Raw genomic sequence first — 24,582 nt, 5'->3', positions numbered from 1 at the left:
AAATCCAAATGGCTAAAAAGGCACATGAGAAAATGCTCTACATCATTAATCATCAGGGAGATGCAGATCAAAACGACAATGATCACACCACAGAGACTGGCCCACATCCAAAAGACCAAAGGCAACCTTTGTTGGCGCAGATGTGGTGAGAAATGAACTCTCCTTCACTGCTGGTGGCAATCCTGACTGGTTCAGCCCTTTTGGAAAACAGTATGGACGATCCTCAAAAAATTAGAAATGGAGCTCCCATTTGACCCATCAAATACTACTCCTGGGAATATATCCAGAGAGGCATACACATAGTATATAATATATGTATGTGTGTGTGTATATATATATACATATATATACATATATATAGTAAAGTAAAGTAAAGTAAAGGCCCTCCCGTTGATCGTCGATTTGCTCGAGTGGGCCCAGTAACGTCTCCATTGGAGACTTTGTTGTTACTGTGTTTGGCATATTGAATACTCTCGGTAGCTTGCCGGGCTTTCCCAGAGGGGCAGAGGAATCGAATTCGGGTCGGCCATGTTGGCCGCTTGTAAGGCGAACGCCCTACCGCTGTGCTATCACTCCAGCCCTATATATATATATATATATATATATATATATATATATATATATATAGCACAGCGGTAGGGCGTTTGCCTTGTGCACAGCCAGCTGGGTTTGATTCCTTCGCCCCTCTTGGAGAGCCTGGCAAGCTACCGAGAGTATTTCACCTGACAAGTTACCGGTGATGTATTGGATATGCCAAACACAGTAACAACAAGTCTCACAATGGAGACGTTACTGGGCCCACTTAAGTAAATCGATATATAGTATAATCGAAGTGACATCTGCATTTGTTTGTTCATTGCAGCACTCTTTATAATAGCTAGAATCTGGAAAAAACCTGAGTGCCCGAGAACAGATGACTGGTTAAAGAAACTTGGTACATCTACACAATGGAATACTATGCAGCTGTTAGAAAAGATGAAGTCATGAAATTCATGTACAAGTGGTACTATATGGAAAGTATCATGCTAAGCGAAATGAGTCAGAAATAAAGGGATAGACATAGAAAGATTGCATTCATCTGGCGAACATAACAAAATAGGAGACTAACACCCAAGAATAGCCGAGATAAGTACCAGGAGGATTACTCCGTGGCTTTGAGGACAGCCACACATGCTTGGGGAAACGACAGCTCAGATAGAGAAGGGAATACCAAATAAAGGGTGTTGGGAGGTTCCTCTCGGGATGGGAAATGCGTGATGAGAGTAGACTATAGTCCAAACAAGATTGCCACTCAGTGTCTCTTTTGCAAACCACAGCACTCAAAAGGAGAGAGATAACAAAAGAGAATGCCCTGCCACAGAGGTAGGGTGGGATAGGGGTTTGGGGGGTGGGAGGGATACTGGAACTGGTGGTGGTGGAGAATGGACACTGGGATGGGTATTCGATCATTGTATAACTGAAACCCAAGCACAAAAATTTGTAAGTCCACAACTGTACCTCATGGTGTTTCACTAATAAAATTTAAGAAAAAAAATGTCTTCTGTTCAGACACAGAAATATGCTTCTCATAGACATCTTCAAGAAAGTCTTTTTGTTTTCCTGGGAAGAGTGTGGTTAGGTGACATAGTTCAATTGTAAATTCTTTGAAGCCCACCTTTCATTTCGATGGAGGCCATATTTTGCCTAGGGTGGTTCCAGCCATCACTGAGGAAGACTTGAATATAAAAGTCCATTCATTTTTATCTCAGTGTGAATCTCTCCATCTAGAGCTACCTGGTCCCAAACCAGTATCTTCCCTTCTCACCTTTTACTTGAACCAGTCTCCTCCCTTCTCACCTTTTACTTTCTTTACTCTATCTATCTGTATCTCAGTTGTTGTATTGTATTGTCCTCCCTTTGTTCATTGTTGTTCATTTGCTCGAGAGGCCACCAGTAACATCTCACAACAAATTGTGAGACTTATCTGTATCTCAAATGACTCAAATGATAATCTGTTTACAAGCTTCCTCTAGTTACCCTAGATTCAGCTTTATTGCCATTTCTATTGACAGCTAGAGGTGATATTACCCCAGTTCCTGGGACAAGCTGGTACTTTACTGAAAAACAGATATAACTGTTTACTGATTCATCTTCTGTGCCCTGCACTGCTACAACTAAAATGTATTCACCAGGCAATACTCAGGGACTACTCCTGGTTCTGTGCTCAGGGATTACTCCTGTTGGTGCTCAGGGGACAATACTGGGTTCTAGTAGACTGCATGCAAGGCAAACACCCTACTCTGTATCATGGTACCTTCCCTTACATTTTAAAAGATAAAACAGAGCTTTATGACCAGACAGTACAAAGATTATAGTGTTTGTCTATATGTGGCTGCTGCAAATTTGTTGGTCCCTTGAACATCAGAGGTTACTACTGAGAACAAAGCCAGACACATCCCCTTCAAGCCCCGTACAAGCAAACCAAACAAACACGTTTTTATTATTTTTTAGGTCATCCTCGGTGGAGCTCAGGATTACTCCTGGTTCTGTACACAGGAATCACTCCTTGCGATGCTCCCAGACCCGTATGGGGTGCCTAGTTTAGAACCTGGGTGAACTGTGAGCAAAGCAAGTGTCCTACCCGCTGTTCTATCACTCCGACCCTCACACCTTTAACTAAGGCCAAATAACTTAAATAAGAAAAAAGACAGATAAAATACAGAAATTATCTTGAATGCATATAATATATTGACTAATATATTTAAAAAAAATTTTTTTTTATCTAACATGAAACCCAGTGTGAAATACTTTTCCAAGATCAGTTGTCCATGATGATATTAATAGGCTCACAGGATTTTGTTTTGTTTTGTTTTGTTTTTGGGCCACACCAGCAATGGTCAGGGGTTACTCCTGGTGATGCTCTGGGTACAGTATAGAGTAAAGGATTTTGAACTCACATCAGCTGTGTGCAAGGCGAGGCCCTAGCTACTGTTCTACCTCTCTGGTCCCAATAAGTTCAGGATCTAACCTAAGTAGAGGAATTCAATATTATGTATAGTCTATATACACCTTGGTGAGGTGGGGGGTGCACACCCAGTGATGTTCAGGTGTTACTACTGACTGTGTTCAAGGACCACTCCTGGCGAAGTTCCAGGGATTCAAACTGGTGCTGGGCTTGAATCCAGGTCAGACGTGTGCAAGGAATGCGTCCTGCCTGCTGTATTATTTCTCTAACCTTTAATGTTAATACTCTTTTGGTCCTTGGAAGGTATCAATCTCAAACTATAATCTGTTAGTGTTTGGGAAACCATACTGGTTATACATAATAGGGAAACATAAAGGTACAGGCTTAGGGAAATAAAATACCTCCTTCCCCCACACTAATCTGAATTCATGGGTTTTTGTTACTCTGGGAATCAAATTTTAAATAAATGCTTCAATTTCTCACCTTTTATTTCAATAAAGACTATTTCCAAGGGGGTATGGTGCTGCCAGCAGGTCAATCTATACCTGTGAGGCCAGCCTGATGGTGCCTTCAGACTTCCAGATACCCCAAAATTGCTGCTGTGACTTTGGTCAGAACCCAAAAACTTGGGGCAAAGTTTACCAAGAAAGTAAATGACCAAAAGTTAGGTATGTGAGAGACACACCCACAAACCACCTCAGGCTCAGCTATATAATTGACCTCTCTGGTTCCTGATTGAACTGCTTAACGGCCATGATCCCAGAGACTCAGAAACAAACCCAACGGCTTTTGGCAGAAATGTGTCCAGTCCCTGCAGTAGGGGGCTGGAGCGATAGCACAGCGGGTAGGGCATTCGCCTTACAAGCGGCCAACATGGCCAACCCGAGGTCGATTCCTGCGCCCCTCTCGGAGAGCCCGGCAAGCTACCGAGAGTATTCGATATGCCAGACACAGTAACAACAAAGTCTCCAATGGAGACGTTACTGGCCCGCTCGAGCAAATCGACGATCAACGGGAGGGCCTTTACCTTTTACCCTGCAGTAGATTACCGGCGCTCAGCCAACCCAAGTGGGAATAGGTTTTGTGCCTTGGCCTGTTCCCCTTGGTGGCCCAGTGGCCGCCATTCTCCAGAGGCCACTGGATAGTCAGGTTTGGGCCCGCAGTGAAGAGACACACGGGGCCTCATGGGATGGGGGTGGAGCTGGCCCTTTCCTCCCCAACCCAATGAGACCCAGAGTTGCTGCCCACAAACGGCATCTTTGGCTCCTGATCAAGCTTCTTAATGGCCATGATCCAGAGACTCAGAAACAAAACTCAAAACTTAGCGCCTTTTGGCAGAAATGTGTCCGGACCCTGCAGTAGGTTAATAACACCAGGCCACCCCAGGAGGGAAAGGGTGCTGTCCCTCTACCTGCTCCCCCTTGGCGGCTCAGCTGCCGCCATCCACCAGAGACCATTGAACAGTGAGGTTTGGGCCCTCAGTGACGAGACACATGGGGCCTCACGGGATGAGGGTGGAGCTGGTCCTTTCTTCTCCACCCTAATGAGACCCCAAGTCGTCGTCCATGAACGGCCTCTCTGGCTCTTGATCAAGCCTCTTAATGGCCATGATCCAAGAGATTCAGAAACAAATCTCGAAACTGAGTGGCTTTTGAAAGAAATGAGTCCAGTCCCCCCAGTAGGGTACTGTCGCTGAGCCATCCAGGGGGGAAACAGTGTTGTCCCTCCTCCTGGTCCCCTTAGGCAGCTCGGTGACCACCTTCCTCCAGAGGCCACACGGACAGTCAGGTTTGAACCTTCAGTGACGAGACACGTGGGGCCTCACGGGATGGGGTGGAGCCAGCCCTTTCCTTCCCATCCCAAGGAGACCGTGAGTCTCCACCCATGAATGGCCTTTCTCGATCCTGATCAAGCTGCTTAATGGCGATGATCCCAGAGACTCAAGAACAAATCTCGGAACTCAGCAGGTTTTGGCAGAAATCCCTCCAGATTTAAGTGTTAAAATTTTGAAATTTCAAAATCACGTGGCTACTACTACAGCCACGCAACATCATATGTTATTCTTAACCAGCAATAGAAAACAAATTGTCCACTGTTGCCTTTTCAGTAGATCTGAGTGTTGGGGTAAAATCCCAAATAATAATGGTGGGTCTGGTGTCAAAATATTGAATGTGATCAAAGTCGAGAGAGAGTAATGTGGAAATCATCTCCCCCACAGGTAGGGGGAGGGTGTAGGATGGGGGTATACTAGGGTTTTTTTTGTGGTGGAGAATGGGCACTGGTGAAGTTACGGATGTTTCATTGTATGACTGAGATTTAAACCTGAAAGCTTTGTAACTGCTTTCACACCGATTCAATAAATAAAATTATAAAAAATAAAAAAAAGTAAGGTGGAGTTCATGCCCAATTAATCAGCTAATCAGTGCCTGAATAAATAGCAGTACTCCTACATAAAAAAAAAAAAGACTCTTTCCAAGTGGTTCAAACAATCTTCTTATCCTCATAACGTAGACTATAATGTTAACATAAAATATTGTCATCATCCTTTCCACAGAATAAATTTCTCCTCATTACCTAACAGTCCAGTATTCTCTTCTGCATTAGGGTTTGAATTACACACATCACATCCTTAATTTTTGCTCAACTAGGTCCATGGCTAATTTTTTTTATAAACAACAAAACTGTATCTGAATCTCTATTCCACAAAAAAGTTACTTTTAAATTAATTTCCAACTGCCGAAAAATAGTGGTGGATTAAATTTCGCCAAGCCCTAAATCCAGAAGTCCCCTCACGCATGCACACGCCAGGTGCGTACACAGAACTACAATTCCCGTCCTGCCCTGCGGCTCGTTCGGGCGAACCCATAAAGGCCGCTCTACTTCCTCCCGCGCAGCCGGTGCATACTGGACTTTGTAGTTTATGTCTATTTTGCTTTTCTCGTCCTCTTGGTGAGAGGTAGGTGCAGCCGGATCGACGGCTCTAAATACCGTCTTAAAAAAAAATCTTCTTTAAAAAAAAAAAGCCAATAAGATTACGTAATCCAAGCCCATCTAGGGGCCGAATTCTAGCGCTCACGTTTCGCCTTCCTCTTATCGCCCGGGCCCGGGAAGGGGGAAGTGACGTGTTTCCGGTGTCATGGCGGCGCGGTGGAGCTGCAGGTAATTCCCGAACTCGGCCGACTGGTCGTCGGTCGCGAGTCGGAGTTGGGGGGGATCGCTAGCTGCCGGGCTGCATTGGGGAGTGAGGGCGACCAAAGAACGGGTGTGAGCGGGCTGGCAGTGCTATGGGGGGCGCGGGGACGCGTGTGGCCGTTCGCGCGCCGCGGGTCAGGCCGAGGAGCCCCTGATGGTGGGGAAGTGGCGCTGGCGGCGTCTCTCCGCGCCGGCTCCTTAGGCCCGGCCGCCCCGGGAGTTTCTGGGCAGGGGGTCTCCGCGGCGGGTGGTACCCGAGCCCAGCCCCGCGCGGATCTATCTCTCGGCGGTCGGGGGAATCCCCTCGTGGGGGCGCCCTCGACGCCCCCGCTGTAGGCGGAGCGCTGGAGGAGCACCAGCCAGTGAGTTGAAAATAAAAAGAGTGGAAATTGCGCTCGAGTGCCTCTCTCGCCCAATCGCCCTTTGACAGCTACTTGAGAATTCCACTTCTGGTTCCTTTTGTGATCAGGTGTGCCACAGGTGTGTCTTCTCCGACCCCCTGAGCCCCCTTTACGGGCAGGTCCTACGTTTTTAAGTCCTTGGTATACGCAGAGACTTAGTCTTTGCCCGGGCACGTTTTCCTTCACGCTGGTCCCCCCCCCCCGCCCCCCAACCCTATCCCTTTCGTTGCTGATGACCATCGCTCTGACAGCTGAGTCTTGGGTCCAGCGTGCCACTGTGCCACTGCATCAGTCCACCCCATTCATCGAGGGCACTTAGGTTGCTTCGGGGACTGCCGATGCAGAGAGCCAGGCCTGCGGTGCACCGAGCTCCTGGCACTTGAGTGTTTTTTTGTAGTCTGCAGATAGATTCCTTTCGATGTGTCTGTCGATCCTTCTCTTGTCAACTCCCCGCAGTACGCGGCTGACTCCCAAACCGAGGCCTCTTCTCTCTCTCCCCGGCTCTGGGGCTCAGGAACCGACATAACGAGTCTCTTGCAGAATTAGGGGATGGAAAGTAGAAATTGCATTTCCGTTGTGCTAAGAGTAGAAGAAGCAGTATTGTAAGTAAGAGCACCTGGGTCTCAGGGGGCAGCTAGTATGCCTTATTACATTTTTAAATTTCACCTTTTGTTGTATTTGGTGATATGGTTAAGATATGGGTATAGCCATGTGGTGATGATGTTATGATGGTGTTTGTGCTTAGAGTTTTGATGTATAAAGTCACTGCACATCCATGACCCTCCACTGCTGTCCCTATGTCACCTCTGGTCCAATGATCCCTCAATCTTGTACAGTAAAGTAAACTTTACTACAATTTTAATGTGCCCTAGACTAACTCTACCTATGCTACTCTGTTACTTCCGGTCCACTTCATGGAATGTGTGTGTGTGTGTGTGTGTGTGTGTGTATTTGTGTGTGATATTTTCAGGTCTAATCTAGTGACCAAGGTTTTATTACTAGTTGATACTGTCAGTGCCTTTGATTTGCTTCTCTGTTTACCACATACTAGTGAGGTCAGCCGGTGTTTGCCCTTCTGATTCAGTTTACTTTGTTTAAAATGATACTCTCTAGTTCCATCCAAGTTTCTGTGGGTTGCTTAACATTTTGTGTGTGTGTGCACTTTTTTTTTTTGGTCACACCCAGTGATGCTCAAGGGTTACTCCTGCCTTTGCACTCAGGATTTACTCCTGCCAGTGCTCAGGGGACCATATGGGATGCTGAGGATTGAACTGGGTTGGGCCATGTTCAAGGCAAACGCCCTACCTACTGTGCTGTAGCTCTTGTCCCTTGCTTAACTTTTTTTTTTAATACAACACATCTTATCTGTATTGTATTTAATATTTTAATATTGCCTATAAATAGGAATTAACTTCATGTATCATCCCACTGTGGACAAATGAATTCACAATTGGCATGAAGTGTGATTTTGATTGTAAAACCCAACCAGAAAATGGAGAACTACTTATGTTGGTTCTCTAGTAAGCCAAATTCGCTCACTGGCTAAGCACTTGTGTAAGCACTTGCCTAATATCTCTACTCTCAGCTTTCCCACCTGGAAATGTGGAGAATAATCATGCCTATTTCCAGTGTGTGAGGATGAAGAGAAAGGATGTATTTTTATCACTGCACACAGTGTCTGGAATACAGTATCAGTTGACATGTTTGTAGAATTTGTAGTTTATGAATTCTGCCTGATAGAGTTTATGAATTCTCTTTGTGCTTCAATTCTTATTTTTTGCTCTGAATGTTGCCCTTCCTCTCTCTCTCTCTCTCTTTTTTTTTCATTTTTGCTTTTTGGGTCACACCCAGTGTTGCACAGGGGTTACTCCTGGCTCATGCACTGAGGAATTACTCCTGTCCATGCTTGGGGGACTATATAGGATGCTGGGAATCGAACCAGGGTCGGCTGCGTGCAAGGCAAACGCTATACCTGCTGTGCTATCGCTCCAGCCGTGCCCTTTCTCTTAACTGTTGATGCCACTTTCTTATAGTTTTTTTCACCCCATTTGACTGGGCTGTCAGACTTAAGAGGTCAAGAGTAATTAATTTATCCCAGTAGTGATGAACATCTGGGTTCCTGCATCAGTATCCCCATGAGAGTTGTTAGCAGTGTCCATTCTTGTATCTCTGGTTTTGTTGAGTCAGAAATAGGAAAGGGGGCCCACCAATTCATCCATGTATTTCTCAGGCCAGTTAGATAGTCACTTGCACTTAACCATATGGGATTCTGTTGTATGGGTCACGCTACCTGCATCTCCAACCTGTAGTTTGCTTCCTTTCTTCCTCTAAAGTATTGGATTCATGCTCAGTCGGTGTTTCAGTTACAAAACTGCCACACCATTCTCTGCTTTGGATAAGTTAATTCGAGGCCTTTCTGGAATTCACTCTTAGGTTACTTTACTGTCTTTCTTAGACCCATTTATGTAGCCCTCTCAGTGTTTCTACTACTGAATCGTTGGAGGTTAACTCTTCTCCCTGATGATGGTATATTGCGTAATGACCTTTAGTGGGTTATTGTAACTGAGCACACAGTGACACACTGTGTATTTCTGATGCTCATGCCTTGATTATTATTAGGTATTTATTGCCACTTATGTTTATACTGAATTTTGTACTACCTTATGTATTCCTGTGTTGGTATAAGTCATGGTGGGTAGAGCTAGCCTGAGAAAGTAGTGGTTATAGTCCATGAAGGTGATCCCACTAATGACTTTGAGAACTCCTTTGTTACATTTCTCTAATTTTCTGTTTAAGTCTGAGATTCCTAGCGTGGTTGGTTGATGAGACAAAATGATAAAACAAAACAAAAACGCTTTTGTTTTGGCAGACTTCTAAACTTACTAAGCCTGTACTGCAAGTATTTTATCTCAATCTATAGATTTTCTATGGAAAATAGAAGAGACTTTTTTGGTTCACATCCTATTTATGGGCAACCCTGGCTTTGTGCTTTGGGGACCATGCAGTGCTGGGGATCAAACCCAGGCCTTGTGCATGCAAAGTGCTGTGACATCTGTAGCTATCTTATTTGAGGGGGTGGGGGGCATTGGGGCTGAACCTGACTGTACTTAGGGCTTACTCCTGATTTTGTGAACAGAGGTTATCTCTGTAGAAAATATTTCAATTTTTATGACCTTAATGGAGATTTTTCTGCACAGCTGCAAACTTTAACACAAAATGAACATATTTAGTAGAAAACAGTGAAACCATTTCTTTACCACAAAACTACAGTTTTAGTTTTGCATATAAAGTTGTTATTATGAAAATGGAAATTAATTTAGTTAATTGCTAAATCAGGAACATTTATGATAGTAATATCTGTTCATTGAGTGAGATGGCTATGGTTAAAGAGGAAGACTAAATCATGTTTCCAGGTACTGAGATGTGAACTAGTGCTATGTGGAAAAACTAAGGCAAGAGTGAATTTGGATTTTGAAGTGGCAACAGAGATGTCCCTTAGAGTTTGGTTTTATTTACTAATTAGAGGAACATCTATGAACTATTCATTTAAAGAATAATAGTATTAGGAAAAAGCAAAGGCAAACGGCCAGGGCTCACCAACGACTGTCATCCCAGGGACATTAAAAGATGTGTCAGAAGTGGGATTCGAACTTATGCCTCCCTTTGGAGACCAGAATCCCCGGGGCAGGGAAGCAGACCTTGAGTTTGGCGCCTTAGACTACTTGGCCATCGTGACACCCTGACATCCTGGAAGTTGGGCTGGAGCGATAGCACAGTGGGTAGGGTGTTTGCCTTGCACCCGGCTGACCTGGGTTCGATTCCTTCGCCCCTCTCGGAGAGCCTGGCAAGCTACCGAGAGTATTTCGCCCGCATGGCAATGCCTGGCAAGCTACCCGTGATGTATTCGATATGCCAAACACAGTGACAAAAAGTCTCATAATTTGTTGTGAGACGTTACTGGGCCCACTCGAGCAACTTGATGAACAATGGGACGACAGTGCTACAGTATCAGGAAATAGATTTTTGATACAGGAGGCATAGATACAAAATTTTTATTTTAAGGGAGAAATTGAGAGTATAGTAAGAATTTATTATAGTGCAATGTAGCATATGAAGACTTGGGTTTCCTTACTGGCGGCTTTGCAGGTATTAAAGGGATTTCTTTAGCGAGGAGGGGGTGGAATACAGTGAAACCCTACTAGTTAGTGACGCACAAACTTGTGTATACACACACACACGCACTTCAGTATTGATTTTTAAGGGAAGTTTTTGTTTCTTGATTTTTTTTTTTTTTGGTGGTCACACCCGGAGATGCTCATGGTTTATTCCTGACTCTGTGCTCAGGAATTATGCCTGGTGATGCTCGGGGGACCCTATGGGATGCTGGGGATCGAACCTGTATCTGCCATCTGTAAGCCAAGTGCTCTTCCTTTTCTGCTGTCTCTCCAACCCCTTTAGAGGCAAGTTGTTAAACTAAAATTAATTTCCCTCTTAACAAGAGAGAAAGATAATCTCATCATGGATCTTTCCTGTATAGAGTCTTCTCCCAGCCTCCCACATGCAATAGCAGATCGAATGGGGTGAAGGAATGGAAAGGGTTAGATTTGGTTAATTTACTTTTAACTCAGAAGACAGAAGCAATAGAATTTGGAGACTGAGATTCAGAAATAAGAAAATTTGCCCTTTGACTCATGTAGGGAAAGCTGTTTGAAGTGAAGAAATGAGTTCTAATTTAGACCTGGGTAGTTTGCGGAACCTTTGGGACATCCATGCATGGAGGTCTTCTGTATGCTATTAAATCTGTAGAAAAAATCGGACTGGAGTAAAAGTCATCCCACATGGGTTAGTTGAATATGTGGAGAGGTTGAGATGAGAGGATATGAAGAGAGAAAAGATAGGAATGTTCATTCCTTCATCTAACAGATAATGAAATGAGAACCTTCTGTTTGGGGAAAATAGCAATGAACAAACAGACAAAAATCAAGGAAGGATAAACGATGGACAGTAAGTGTTAAGAGTGGTGGACAGAGAAAGAAAATCAGGAGGAAACTCACAGTGATTCCGGTGAGTCTGGGGTGAATTAAGTGATGGAGTGAGAACTGGATGAAAGGGCTGAATGCTTCACAGTGTCCACTAAAAAAAGAAGGTGTCCCTGTGTTAGCACCAAGGGGTTCCTGTAGTTACTGTGTAGCGTTGGCCAATATTGTGGTAATGTGGAAAACAGAATTGTGGTTGGAAGAGTGGTTAATGGAATTAGAGGCATCTAGTGTAAATTTATTTGTCAAACATCTTGGCTGTCTTTTGCAAACCACAACACCCAAAAGGAGAGAGGGAACAAAAGGGAGTGCCCTGCCACAGAGGCAGGGTGGGATGGGGGAGACGGGAGTGGGGGGGTGGAGTGGGAGGGATACTGGGATCAGTGGTAATAGAGAATGGGCACTGGTGGAGGGATAGGTATTTGATCATTGTATAACTGAAACCCAAGCACAAAAATTTGTAAATCTACAACTGTACCTCATGGTGTTTCACTAATAAGAATCTAAAAATAAATAAAAAAACATCTTGGCTTTGTTGGGTGAGAGTCAGGAAGTATGCCCCATAAATATAATCCATTTACTTTTAATATTTTTTAAGGGGAGAGCAAGTAGTCCTGACCGCTCGCCCCATTCTTTGCCAGTTGGGCTGGACAGTTCCTTGCTAGGTCAAGGCAAGTGCTGGGACCACTGTGTTATCCCAAGGGCTCAGGGGCCAAGCAGCCCAGAGATTGAACTCAGGTCTTCTCCCATGCAAGACATACTCCTGACTGCTAAGCTCTCTCCCTGGCTCCCATGTTATTAAATCTGTAAAGAAGTTCAACCTTTTTAAAAAATACTTTTAGGGCTGGAGCGATAGCACAGCGGGTAGGGCGTTCGCCTTACAAGTGGCCAACATGGCCAACCCGAGTTCGATTCCTCCGCCCCTCTCGGAGAGCCTGGCAAGCTACCGAGAGTATTCGATATGCCAGACACAGTAACAACAAAGTCTCCAATGGAGACGTTACTGGGCCCGCTCGAGCAAATCGACGATCAACGGGAGGGCCTTTACCTTTACTTATTTTAAAAATCTTTTCTTTAAAGCCAGTTGGTAGTAGCACACGTCAAGTAATAGCTAATCAACTGGCCAGGAGGTAGGATAGCAGTCAGGCACCCAAGGTAGGTTCCATTCCTGGCACCACATGGTCCCCCAGGCATCGCCAGGTATGGCCCTCAGGACTCTGGTACTTCCAGGGTGGCCTGAATATCCCCAGCACCTCAGCACCTGAGCAACACAGGTCCTTAGGCCTTTGCACCAAATTGATGCTGTGTCCCAGTTGACTGATTATCATTGGTAGTGGCCCTGGAACTCTGGAGCACCACTTGGGAATATTCATCATTCATGCATCCCTCCTCCTCCCCCCCTCTCCCCCCCAACACACACACACTAGCTAGCAGATTTTAAAGATCAGCAAATAATTCTGGTGCTGGGGCAATAGTACAGCAGGTAAGGTGCTTTCCTTGCACACCTCTGACCCAGGTTCAATTCCCAGTAACTCATATGGCTTGCTGCACCTCCCCCTGCGTCCCAGGAGTGATCCCAGGAGTAAGCTCTGAGCATGAGCATGCAAGGTGTGCGCCCACACCCACTCCCAAGGAAGGGAGGGAAGGAGGGAGAGAGGGAGACCAACACATCCTGATTCATTCAGATTCTTCAGGAGCCTATATTCTGGTGTAAAAGGAGCACACTTGAGGATCTTTCGATACTAAAAGAGAATTAAAACATTATTTTGAGTTGCATATCCTAATTATAGCATTTGCTCTACTCTTTAATTTCTTTAGTTACTTAAATACAGACCAATATGCACTGACTTTCTGATACAGAAAAATGAAGATAATAGCTCCTCCAAATTTAAAAGAGTAATTTTTGGTATAAAATCGCTGAGTTCACTAAAATGAGAATTTTATTCCACCTGTTCCCAATTTTTATTGAGGTACTGTGATTTACAATGCTGTCAGTGGTATTTTCAGACATACATTGTCAACACCACACCACCACAGATTGGCAGCTTTTGCCAGCTTCCCTCCCAAGTACAAGCCCTCCCGCAATCAATCCCTCTGCGCCACTCCCCAAGCTTGGTTCTGTACACTGACTCTCCTCTTCACTGTTTTTTGGCCATTTGTTGAAAATGAGACTTTTAAAATTTTATTAAAAAAAAAAACCCCACACCCGAATCTCATTGTCTGAAGGTGTCTCCAAAAAGGTGCACTCACCCCTTCACCTTTGAGAGACCACTGGGCAGCTTTTACATTGTTTATTCCTCAAAAAGGACAAAACCCAGACAGTCCAAATTCTCTCCAAACAGCTTCCAGCCAGCACTTGGTAATATTCAGTCACTTGAAAGGCTTAGAATCTATGAGAGTTCCTGGTGTACTAGGACTCGGCAGTGGGCTTTGGCCAATGGTATATGGAGCCAAGCCAGGCCACAGGTGCTAAAGTCTGAAGAGTGCTGGACTAGATAACAGAAAACAGGGAGAGTACAAGACTGCATTTGTGTGTGGGCGTAGATACAGATATATACAATGCATATTTATATGTTAAAGCATCTGCTGTAAATAAAAATGTTGAGCCATATGCTTTTGGGGCCCAGGAGAGCATCCTTTAATCAAATGCGGTATTTCTGCAATGCATCAAGAATCGTACTAAATCTGAAGTTGGCATATACCCAGTTTTACATCAACTGTTTTCCATAAACTTAAGAAAAATACTGTTGAGTTTTCAGAATTTTTCAGATTTCACAATTGTAGATAAGGAATTGTCTTTTCCAGGAAGGGAAGGAATGTGTCAGTGTTTTAATTTTCTTGAAATTGTGAACCTCTGTTGAAATCCAGTTACTATGTTATTTTCCTTTATGTGGCATATTATGGGGAAAATTTTTCAGTAGTAGATATGTATCTGAAAATTGCAAGAAAGACTGATAGTTGATTTTTTACAACAGTATAACTACAGAAAGTCCATACCAAGCTTGTCATTAATACTTAGCAGCTATAGTTTTATTATTAATAAGTAACAGAAACTGTTATTATTTATTATAACATTAAATTATAATATTATAATAAATATAGTATATAAATAACTACATATTATACAATAAACATAATATAATAAAGGTAAAGGTAAAGGCCCTCCCGTTGATCATTGATTTGCTCGAGCGGGTCCAGTAACGTCTCTATTGAAGACTTTGTTGTTACTGTGTTTGGCATATCGAATACGTCATGGGGAGCTTGCCAGGCTCTGCCATGCAGGCGAGATACTCTCGGTAGCTTGCCGGGCTATCCGAGAAGGGCGGAGGAATCCAACTCGGGTCGGCCATGTTGGCTGCGTGCAAGACAAATGCCCTACCGCTGTGCTATCGCTCCTAAGTTTATTATTTATTAATAATAACAAACTGTTATTGCTGTCAGTTTCTAGAGAAAAAAATTAGTATTTAGAAGTATGGAGAGGATTTGGTTCAGAAACTTGGGGATTTTCTTGGGTTCCCATCTCCCATTCCTAATTGATTTTTGCCTTTAAAACAAATTTAAACATTTTATTTTGTGTTAATTTAAGTATGGGCTAGAGCGATAGCAGGCCTGGAGCGATAGCACAGCGAGTAGGGCGTTTGCCTTGCATGCCAGCCAACATGACTGACCCGAGTTCGATTCCTCCACCGCTTTCAGAGAGCCCGGCAAGCTACTGAGAGTTTCTCACCCGCATGGCAAAGCCTGGCAAGCTACCCGTGACATATTCGATATGCCAAACACAGTGACAAGTCTCACAATGTTACTGGGTCCACTTGAGCAAATCGATGAACAATGGGAAGACAGTGACAATGAATTTAAGTATCACTTAATATTACCACTAATAATATCATTTTTGAACATCTGTTTGTGTATGATTTATGCTGTAATGTTTGAAATTTTCTAAGCCTGCTGTTAATAATTATAAAAACAAATGCAAACTGAAAGAAGGGGTATCCAAGTGGTTGATTCTGTGTAAAAGCTTCATAATAGTATGTTTCGGTGACTTCTAGTATGAATTTACAACCCCAGTCCTGCTGGAATAATTGAAATAAGTGCATTTTAGCCATTTGAAGTGTATTTTCTCATTTTATATATTTCAAGGTAATTACAGAATTGTCATAGTTTCCAGCTACTAGTTTTTGTTTTCTTTTTGAGCCATACCTAGTGGTGCTCAGGGTTTACTCCTGGCTCTATATGCTTAGGGAATCATTCCTGGGGGGACTCTGGATCATATGTGGTCCAAGTATCAAACCCAGTTCTTTGATGTTCAAGGCAAGCTCCCTTCGCACTGTACTGGCTCTCTGGCTCTCCAGTTTAAAGTGCTTAATTACACATCGATAGCACAGCGGTAGGGCGTTTGCCTTGCACGCAGCCAACATGGCCGACCCGAGTTGGATTCCTCCGCCCCTCTCGGAGAGCCCGGCAAGCTACCCAGAGAATCTCGCCCCAACGGCAGAGCCTGGCAAGCTCCCCGTGACGTATTCGATATGCCAGACACAGTAACAACAAAGTCTCCAATGGAGACGTTACTGGGCCCGCTCGAGCAAATCGATGATCAACGGGAGGGCCTTTACTTTGCTTTTTAATAGTTGCTAAAACTAATGTAAATTTTTTCTTTAAGATTTTGTAATTATTTGTTTTGGAGGCTACACCCAGGGGGTCAGCTTTGTGCAACACAATTTACCTGCTGTACTATAGCTCCAACTTCTAATTTGGTTATTTCTAAAACTACATATATATTGTAAAGTATCTTTCCCAGAAGACCAGGTATGGTTTTGCTGAGTAAGCTACTTGTGACAAGGAGAAAGAAATTTATGATTTCATTATAAAATCCCCACCGTAATGTTAATAGAGTGAGAGAGCTATGAACTCTTAGATACATTCCTCTCTAAGAGGAATTGGTAGAAAATTCCAGTTAGTCTAAGTATTGGGATGCTCATGTTGAACTCTCAGAATTTCCCTACAGGCATATCTGTATCAATCAGGAGAGGATGGATTTCATAAATTTTGCTCTTGTTGTTAGAACGGCAAGAGCAGTCTTTACAGTGTCATCGATTTCATACATTTTGGAGCATGGAGGTGTAACATTATATTCTCGATTGCCAGAAAATTGTTTAAGGGTAGGACAGGAAAAGATGAGAAAGAAGACATTAAGTAAAGTCATTTGAAAAACCGAGTTCATTTAAAAAATTTGGTTCATTTAGAAGAGAAACAGTCTTAAGACTCCACGTGGGATTGAGCAGTATAATTAAAAAAAAGGCAGATCTCTTTTGCAGACCACAACACCCAAAAGGAGAGAGAGGACACAGGGGATTGCCCTGCCACAGAGATGGGGGGATGGGGGGATGGGGGTGGGAGGGATATTATCCATGGTGGTGGAAAATGGGCACTGGTGGAGGGATGGGTATCTGATCATTGTATAATTGAAACCAAAGCACAAAAAATTGTAAATCTACAACTTTAAAAAAAATAAAATAAAATAAAGGGGGAAAAAAAAAAAGGCAGATCATGTATCATAGATTTCAGTGATTTCACCTACTCTTCCTGGTCATAGTGAATTCCAAGTATGCTAACTAATAAAATAATACTTAAAATTCTTACTATTATGCATGTTTTTATAGTATAAGGCATCCAAACCTTTGCTGTCTGGAACTTTGTAAGAATGGGTCAGTTTAGAAGATGAAAATTTTCTGGATGGTAAACTGTACCTATTTGCATTTCACAATTTATCAAATTGGCATCAATGTATTATGTTGACATTTTTATTGAGGTGCAACATCAAATGGTTTGAACATTAGATAAATCATTTTGGATTTAAAATCTGCCATTTACTTGCTGTAATGTTCTTGAACACATTGCTTTAGTTCTTTGTGTCTCAGTTCCACTGACAAATGTCTCTTTCTTTTTTTTTATTGAATCACCGTGAGACACAGTTACAAAACTTTCATGTTTGAATTTCAGTCATAGGATGATCGAACACCCATCCCTCCACCAGTGCACATTCTCCACCACCAATGTGACAAATGTCTCTTTAAAAAACCAGCAAAGGCAATTATGAAAATTGAACATGACATCATCAATAAATTGGCTACTATAATAAGTTGCAAAAAGTTGATAGCAATTTATTACTGCTTTTCAGTCTTGTCATTACCTTAAGGTATAAATCTGACTTCAAAATGGATTAATTTGTTAATGTTACCTTAGGAACATTATAATGTATATAAATTCCGTTAGCATATATCAATTGTATGCTGTAGAGCTACTGGTACATTTGTTCTTGCAATATCTTATTTTCTTTCGTTGTTTATTTCCCCGCCCCTTTGTTGTTTCAGTAATCATGAATCACATACTGTTTGCTGTAGTACTCACACATTTGATAATGCTCACACATCTGGTCAAGTACCCCCACATGTGCTCATAGGGGGCCGCATAACAGGTTGGTATACCAGACCAGTGCTATGCTCTGCGGGTCCCGTAGAGCAAAGTGAGACTACACTTGGTGCATGTGGGCAGCTCCAGGGGTTGAACTTGCAGCCTCTTTGCATTGAGCCATATCAAGTCCCCCTGCCTCGACTGATTTTTAAGCAGTTACAGTTAGCCCACCTCCACCATTTCACACCTGTGGGACATTCATCAAAACATTTAAAAATGTGAATATATACATATGATAATTGTCTACAGATTTACAGTCTTACTGTTACTATATTGTTCCATATGCATAGACAAGCATTTAAGTTCTTTTCAAAGAAATGAAAGTGGAGAGTATTAGGTGGATTAGTGTTAAATTCAATTTAGTGTGGGCTTTATTACATAAACATTTTAGAATAGGACAAATTATTCAATTCAGTATCTATAAACAAGGTCTATATGTTATACTTGTAAGTCGGTCATTTTTATTCTATATTTTGTCCTGTTCTTCCTTGTTCCTGTTTTCTCAACACTCTGTTATCCATTCTATTGGATTGTTGACAGTCATTTGTATTAAGTGAAATCATACCAACAGAAAATAGCTTATTATATTCTGATGTCAAAGTTTAAGTTTATTAATTTGCTGCAGTAAGGTATAAAGATTTTGGGGTTTCTTGGAGGAGTTAAAAATATTTGAAAGAAACATGCACATGTGCTCATTGCAGCACTTGGTACAATTGCCGAGATATGGAAATAACCCAAATGTCTATTTATGGATGAGTGTGTGAAGAAGTTCTGGTGTATACAGTAGAACACTATGCAGCTCTAAGAAAGGAAAAGATTTTGCCATTGATTGCTATGTGGATGGAACTAGAGGGTATTATGATGAGTAAAGTGAGTCAAAGGGGAAGAATGATCTCACATATGTGGGATATGAAGATAAGTAGTAGGGACCAACATTTGTCTAAAGACTACAGATCTCAGCTTACTGGAGAAAGCGTTGAACAGGAGGGGACTTTGGGACCTTGGTGGAAAGAAGTGGGTACTCTGGTGGCGGGCTTAGTGTTTGGAATAATGCATGGATGAAACTAGTATTGTCATTCAGAGTACCTCAAGAAGGATTTTGTTTCTGTAAGCCCTAAGTTCCCTGCTTTGTTTAGGCTTAACTCAACTTTTCTCAAGGATCATACCTGGGAGTGATCCAATGCAGGTTGGCTGCATGCAAGGTAAGGACCTACGTCCTGTATTATCTCTCTGTGCCCGAACTCAATAGAACTCAATAAAGATTTTTAGAGTGGGAAGGGGGTGGACTTACATTTGTTGTGGTTTGTGAGGCAAGATTTGGTCTTGTGTTTAGGCAGAACCTGTAAACTAGTTGCTGGAACAGTAGATGGTCGGATCAATATACAGGTTGCTTTATGATCTCATTTGGAAAAAGTGGGTCTAAACAAACTAGCAATAAGAATGTGATTTAGAATACATGATGTATATTGGGACTTTGATATACTTTATCTGCTTTGCCAGTTAGTGGAATCTCTTTCATTTCCCATAATATACATCTTTCTTGGAAAATAACCAAATAATTTTTCCCTGGAATTTGGATATGAGGTGTTTTGGTTTGCCAGTGTCTGAAGAAATTAGAACAAGAATCTTGGGAATGCCTGAGGAGCTTGAATGTCTTTAAATTATTTAAGATTGTTTTGTTTACTATGGTAACCACTAACATCATGTGGTTATTTATAATTAAATGTAAACTTAAAAATGAAATTACAAATTAGGTGGTTTTTTTTTTTTTTGCTTTTTGGGTCACACCCAGTGATGCACAGAGGTTACTTCTGGCTCTGCACTCAGAAATCACCCCTGGCGGTCCTCCGCCCCTTTCGGAGAGCCTGGCAAGCTACCGAGAGCATCTCGCCCGCACGGCAGAGCCCGGCAAGCTCCCTGTGACGTATTCGATATGCCAGACACAGTAACAACAAAGTCTCCAATGGAGACGTTACTGGGCCCTCTCGAGCAAATCGATGATCAACGGGAGGGCCTTTACTTTGCTTTTTGGGTCACACCCAGTGATGCACAGAGGTTACTTCTGGCTCTGCACTCAGAAATCACCACTGGCGGTGCTCAGGGGACCATATCGGATGCTGGGAATTGAACCCGGGTTGGCAACGTGCAAGGCAAACGCCCTACCCACTGTGCTATGCTCCAGCCCCACAAATTAGTTTTTTTAAAATTTACATTTGTACACATTTGAACTGGTGTAGTTGCCACTGACAATGCAAAAGATAAATCTTCCCATCAGTGCCAAAAAAGTTCTGTTATACACTAGTTTAGAAATATCAATAAGTAAAGAAAGATAAAAGTAGAGGATAATCTAGAAGATAAAGGACCAAATTATGCACTCATAGCTCAAGAAACAAACAAACAAATAAAAATCCGCATGAGAATTAGTAGCTTGTAGCTAGTTTTTATGGTCTTGGCCAGAAGTAATCTTCCTTATTTTCAGGCTTTACCTGGTGGTGATGATAGCAATAAGGTTCATCATTTTATTCTCTGTACATAGCAAAAAACATTTGGAAGAGTCTACTCAGATGTATTTGATGTTGATGGTTCATTTCCTATTAGTTCATAAAAGGGTCTTAGGTCTTTAGATATGTAAAAGCAAGAAGTAGAAGCTGTCTAGTCAATTTCTGTTATCACATTATTAGAACAAGAAAAATGCAGAATCTCTTGAAGTATAATATAGTGTAATTTTGTGTCACCTACCGTGTTCTTTATTTCTGTTGTTTCTGACTGTAGTCATTTTTTAGACTCTCATACTTACCTACCTGTGCTTTGACGACTGCCTCTGCTGTTATTTCTTTGAACTCAGAACATCATCATCATAGTGTCACTAAAGACACTGTCTGAGGATTTGCTGGTGGTATTTATATTTTCGGTAATACTGGTTCATTCATTGATCTTGGTGGGCTTCAGTGTGTTTTTCTCATCGGTCATTGGATTTCTAATGTCCTTGTTGTGTGGGGACGGGGGTGGGGTAGGGTGGGGAGTTTTTGTAGTTACAACCTCTAGCCCACGCAGGAAGATACTGAGGAATTAAGCTGAAGATTGCTCTGTCTTTCTTCTCTGCCCATCCTGGGATCATGGAAAAGCAAGAAGTAGGTCAGGCAGGAGCTATAGTGTGGGTGCAGGGTCCCACCCGATAGGGAGCGCTTCTGTCTCCTCCTCAGGAGAAGGTCCAGTGATGTCTGCTGGAGCTAGGCGTCACCTGGGATGCTGGAGAAGCAATTTACCACAGACGCTCCAGGGAGTCAAAAGAACCTATATGTCATACACACATTGACAGACTTCTGGGCTTTTAATTTCTCCATAAAGCATATCCCAGGTCTTAGTAATTAATAAATGTGCCAACAAAATTTTAGAAAGGTCTTAGTACATGAAAGTGTTTGTAAACTTTGGAAGCTCATACATATTGAAACTTATTGCAAATACATAATATATCATGTACTTAGAACTGAATTTTATGTTGGTTCTTTCCCTAACTTTTTCATGTGTTGTATTCATCTAATGGATAATAAATTTTAATGAATATTTATTATTTGTAAAAATGCTTTTCAGTACTGTGATCATGTTGCAATAGTTTATTTTATCATGATATGAGTTTTTCTTATCTTAATTCTCAAAGAACTTGTAGAAGTCATTGCAAAAGTGAGAAATTCCCCCTTGTAAAACTGAAACCATTAATTTTCAGATTTTAAATAGTGTGATACTGAATTTTGTTTTAATGCCTGTCTGGGCTTCTTACAAGTGAGTTATGAAGGAATAATATATTTAGAACTAGTCTGTCTCTTTCAAAATGATAAATTTGTTTGAAGGTTTGACAGTTCATTTATGCCATGAAGTTGGTAGACCATGGAGTCTGTATATTTTGTCTAAGTGGCTCATGGTCTAAGAAAGTTGAGAGTACAGTATCACACAGAATTGGAAAGTAGAGAAGACTTGTGGAAGAGTTAGCTATTGAAATTAACCTTGTGAATGCTCTGAGAAATGAAATGCCCAGGCGTTTCCCACCCTGACACATAACCTGAGATTTTGTCTGTTATGATTTCCTTTGCTCTGTCTAGTTCAGGCCTGTGAGTGAATAATTCTTAAGTTTCTCTAAGTTGCTTTCATTCGTTTCATCATTAAGTGTTGATCGTGTCTTTTTTTGTTTTAAACCACTTTTCTCTTTCCTGCTCTTTTCTGTGTGTTGCTGTCTGGAGCTCATGTACTTGCTTGGTTGTGGTGTTTCTATACTTGGCTTCAGTGCTTGTTTGGACTCTCTGTCTGGTTTATGAACTCATGGTCATCTGGTGGGAGGTCTTCCTGGGGGTCCCATTTTTTCACATATATGCTCACATTATGCTCCCAACACTTGCATGCTTAGTTTGGAATGCTCATGTACACTGGACCACTGGGGCCCAGCTTAGGCTTGTGGGCAGCACGAGGGCCTCTTGCTTTCAACATAGATGCTTTGCCCTGAGCCAATTCTGGGGCCATTGTCTTCATTTTTTCCGATTAATTTTGCTGTAATGATAGGTGTACAGTTTGTTCTTTGTAATCTCTTATCACCTTTATCATTCATCACTACTTTGTGCTCTCCTTAGTTTCTGATAAGATAACTAATTGGAAATGTTATTTCCATATATGTTCCATTGTTCTTTTTATCAGTTGTGGACCACATAGAGGATGCTGTGTAACATAGGTTTATATTAGACTGTGCTGTTTAGATTAGTCCAGGTAAGCCCTGCGATGTTCATAGAATGATAAAGTCATCTGAATCATTTCTCAGAATGAATACTCATTGGTGAGAGGCCATGACTGGAATATGTTGATTTTTTTGCCTTCTGGATTTTTGCTTTCTGGATTCTATCTTTTTTTGTATTCCAGCAATCTTTTGACTATTTCCCATGGCAGTGTGTGCAAGTATGTTTTTTCAGTGTATTTTTCTTGCCTGGGATTTTCTGATTTTCACAAATCTCTAAATTCATGCTTTTTTGGTGGGTTAGTGGAAAAATTTAGCTGTTTCTTGGACTATTTTTTTCCATCACATTTCTTCTTCCCTTTTCCTTTAGTTACAAACATTAGGCTTCTTTTATTTTTTTATTTATTTTAAACATTGCCCCTCAGGTCTCTGCATACTGTTTATTTATTTGTTTTCCTTTCTTTCATTTAATTTCTCTTAATTGTACTTTGAGCTTTCACATTTATCTTCATTTTGCTGTTAATCCAGTGAATTATTTTTACTTTGTATATTTTTAGAACTACGCTTCTAGTTTTGTTCCATTTTGTCTATTTTTTTTCTGAAATTTCCTATCTTTGTGTTTATTATGAGCATGTGCTCCTTTGTATTTTTGAATGTGCTTAAGAGTTGAATGCTAATTCCAGTATCTGGATCATCTCTCTGCTAAGTGTATGGTTATAACTTTGTCTTCCATTATATTGCCCTGAGTGGTGGTGACTTTTTTAGACAGTTAATTTATAAGACTGAAATTGCAAACACTGTCTCTTAAGCAACTGCACACAACTCATCTTAGTTCTTTTTTCTTAACAGGACTATTTTGTGCATATGTTGGTTTAGGGGTGGTCAGAGATTTCGGAAGTCTTTGGAACTCTCCTTTTCTGAGTATTCTCCTTTCTGGAATTTTCCCAGTGTCATGTTGGCTTAATTACTGTAGCTGTAAATATAAACAATGGATTGCTTTAGATTGATAGCTCACTGCTGTTAGAAAAGAATTTTTTGTGTTGCTATCACTAAATCTTGACACTATGCTCGGCATTGTAATGGAAACTTTTCTTGATTTAGTCATTTGTACATATCCCCACCAACAAATGGTAACAACTCAACAACACTTTATCATGTCAAAACTATTAGTTTGTCTAGTGAGAAGAATATTTGATTGGGTGTCTGTGCATAAGATTTCTAGTTTTAGGTCAACCATTAATTGGCATTTTAGCTTAGAATCCTGAAATAAATTCTCTTCCCTTCCTTATTCATCAATTAAAAAGAAGAAAGTAAACATGTAGCATCCTTTCTGAGAGCCAAAATCTGTTTCTCTTTTAATTATTTTGGTACTAAGCAAAGTTAATTCTCTATATCCTCTACTTCTATTGATCATTCATTTTTGTGTTTTATTACCTTATACCATGACAGTAAACCATATTGTATTTATATCTGTAATTCCAGTGTATCATAGGCCATTTAGATAGCAGCTGACTTGGGTTCTATTGTGATACCACATGGGCCCCCAGCATCACCAGGTATAGTCTCAGGGGCCCCAAGCAATGCTGGGGTGGCCTAAATTTCCCTATACCCTGGGACCCTAGAAGCATGGTATTCTTGGACCCTAGCAGTGAAGTACTGGCCTGGTTGGCTGAGAATTATTGGTGGGGCCTCCTGAACCTCCCGAACGCTTCTTGGGAGGCTCCCCGAGGAAAGCAAAATGGGGCACTGAAAAGATAATGCACTTGCCTTATACACAGTCAAACCAAGTTTGATCCCCATCATCCCATAGAGTTTCCTGAG

At 41.8% G+C, this 24,582-nt stretch overlaps 1 protein-coding gene across 2 annotated transcripts in view; it reads left to right on the top strand.

Moving 5' to 3' along the window:
* Window positions 1-6,068: 6,068 nt before the first annotated feature.
* The window catches only part of CWC22 (CWC22 spliceosome associated protein homolog), a 72,262-nt gene continuing 53,748 nt past the window's right edge, over window positions 6,069-24,582 (top strand). Inside the window, exon 1 of one of the 2 annotated variants that reach the window (XM_056110151.1) lies at window positions 6,069-6,103. The gene's annotated coding sequence lies outside the window, so the exon portion shown is untranslated. Of the gene's footprint in view, window positions 6,104-18,026; window positions 18,049-24,582 lie in introns of those variants that run through there. The other variant, XM_056110150.1, reaches the window with a different exon arrangement.

This window comes from Sorex fumeus, unplaced genomic scaffold (genome assembly GCF_029834395.1).
Source record: "Sorex fumeus unplaced genomic scaffold, SorFum_2.1 ptg000009l, whole genome shotgun sequence".
NCBI classification, from domain to species: domain Eukaryota; kingdom Metazoa; phylum Chordata; class Mammalia; order Eulipotyphla; family Soricidae; genus Sorex; species Sorex fumeus.
Note: the sequence above shows the minus strand (reverse complement) of the source record. Positions and strands in the feature narration are given on the sequence as shown.